This window comes from Neolamprologus brichardi, chromosome 22 (assembly GCF_056152115.1).
Source record: "Neolamprologus brichardi isolate AB-2024 chromosome 22, ASM5615211v1, whole genome shotgun sequence".
In the NCBI taxonomy this organism is placed as follows: domain Eukaryota; kingdom Metazoa; phylum Chordata; class Actinopteri; order Cichliformes; family Cichlidae; genus Neolamprologus; species Neolamprologus brichardi.
This window is the reverse complement of record NC_142124.1, coordinates 3291723-3294054: the sequence shown is the minus strand read 5'-3', so window position 1 is coordinate 3294054 and position 2332 is coordinate 3291723. Positions and strand designations below refer to the sequence as shown.

Sequence of the window (2332 nt, the reverse complement as noted above, 5' to 3'; positions counted from 1 at the left end):
GCCAAAGAGCACTGAAGATGTTCCTTTCAGTGGCAACTAGACACTAGAATATTTTTTAAATGTATATATATTTCAGTTTATTGGAGGCAAATATGTCTTTATGTATTTTTCAGTATTTATGGATGTATCACAATTAACCTACACTGTATATCATGTGAAAAATGAAAAAAAAGGTCTCAGTTTATACTGACACAAATTAAATCAAGTTTTATCAATTTTAAATCAATCAAGTTTAAATTGATGATTTCATTATTGATTGATTTGATATCATCAGAGGAAGAAGTCCCATTTTCAAAACTCTTATATATATATATATATATATATATATATATATATATATATATATATATATATATATATATATATATATATATAAATAAAAATATCTTCTTTAAATATGTAGCACTGCAATAATTTCAGTTTTTCTTAGATCAGTTGGTAAAACTGAAAAGGAAGGAGTGAATGATTTTGTTGAGTTTGTTTGTTTCAGAGTCAGAGAGCCGTGTCTCTCTACAGTCAGAGGTTTTTGTACGGCGCCTCAATGAGTTTGTATCACTGTGGTGGACTTTTGGTGGAGGAACCAGACTGGAATTTGGAAGTAAGTCAGCCTTAGAGCTTTTTTAAATATATATTTTTTTCATTCCTTTCATTTCCTTTAATATTCAGCATACTAGGAAACAATTTATATTAACGAATCATTACTTTATAATTTTATAATATTTTCTGGCCTATGAACAAAGTTTGCTTTTAAAAGGCATATTCAACAACTCATAACATTTTCTAATGAAAATCTGTGATGTTTCATAGTATTAATTATTTCTAGTTCTGATGATGAAGTTGTATTTTGAGGGCTTGTAGGTTTAGTTCAGTCTGTTAGAGTCAGAGAGCCGTGTCTCTCTACAGTCAGAGGTTTTTGTACGGCGCCTCAATGAGTTTGTATCACTGTGGTTCACGTTCGGTGGAGGAACCAGACTGGATGTTGGAAGTAAGTTAATTAATTGTGTTTATTATTAAATGTTTTATCATTTTCTTTTATAACTACTTGTTAGGCTGCTTAGATGAGACAAAAGTATTTTATTTTTTTAATTAAAATAATTTCGTTTTTGATGTTTGTCCTTTTTACTGGACTAATTCAGATGAGCTCTGCGAGTTTCTCTTGTTTAATCTACATTTCTGTCACAGTAAAATATTTGTAGACAAGAGTAAACTTCATCATCTTATGATTAGTTTGTAAATTTCCACCACATCAGCTGCTGTTTGGATGAGTCAAAGTTTGCTTTCTGATGTTTTTATCGTGTCAGATGTTTCAGATTTAGTTTGAAATCATGTGAGCTGTTCAATAACATTTCAAATCTATATGAATGAGTAGCTGCTCTGTGCTTGTGTCCACTCATTTCTTCAGTCATCCATGATTTAGACTTCTAATCATTTTAAAGCCAAACTGCTGTAAATGTTTCCACATCTGCTTCTTTTATTTCCAGTGTAGTTTGAACATATTTCAGCTCAAACTGTGTGATGATTCTCTCTGTGCTGATATGCATGAGAGGTTTCTTAAAGGGAAGTGAAACAATGTGTCAGTTAATGACTGGTGGAGCAGAAAAAACACCTGACAGAAACTTCTTAACGGAGAAAATCAAATTGTGGTTCCTGTCCTCTAAGCTGATTGGTGTTTCCTAGGTGATACCCGCCCCGCCCTGAAGGTGCTGGGTCCCTCCAGTGAGGAGCTGCAGCAGGGGAAGGCCACGCTCATGTGTGTGGCCAACAAGGGCTTCCCCTCAGACTGGAGGCTGTCCTGGAAGGTGGATGGCAGTGGCAGCATCAGCTGGGAGGAGAGCAGGAGCCCCGTGGTGCTGCAGAACGACGGCCTCTACAGCTGGAGCAGCACCCTGAGGCTCCCTGCAGACCACTGGATGAAGGTGGGCTCTGTGACCTGTGAGGCCACCCAGGGCTCCCACACTCTGGTCTCAGAGCCACTCAGGAGAGACCAGTGTTCCCAGTCCTGACCTGACTGCCTGGGACTGTGTTTTCAGCCTCTTGCTGCTCTTTAAATGCTGTAACTCTCTTTTTCTTCATTTCTGTTTGTTCTCAGATCAAATTTAAAAAATCCATCTCAAATATGTTTTTTCCATATAATAAAAATATTTGTGTTGAAATTAAAACTGTTTTCAAGTAGATTATTGTTTTATTATCTATCATGTGTAATTTAAAATATGAAACTAATAAACATTTTGGGGAGAATAATGTATTAAAACTATCAGAGTAAAGCTCCTGTTCAGTAAAGGTAATATGAATATTAGTTTTACAGAGATGAGTAAAAGTCAAAGGACTTTAA

General features: G+C 35.3%; 1 pseudogene across 1 annotated transcript; it reads left to right on the top strand.

Annotated features, from left to right (window-relative positions):
* The first annotated feature begins 730 nt into the window (after positions 1-730).
* Positions 731-2101, top strand: LOC148096594 (Ig kappa-b4 chain C region pseudogene; annotated as a pseudogene). The gene is made up of 3 exons (XR_015717146.1): positions 731-739; positions 904-985; positions 1678-2101. The product of XR_015717146.1 is annotated as an Ig kappa-b4 chain C region pseudogene (transcript).
* The last annotated feature ends 231 nt before the right edge of the window (positions 2102-2332 follow it).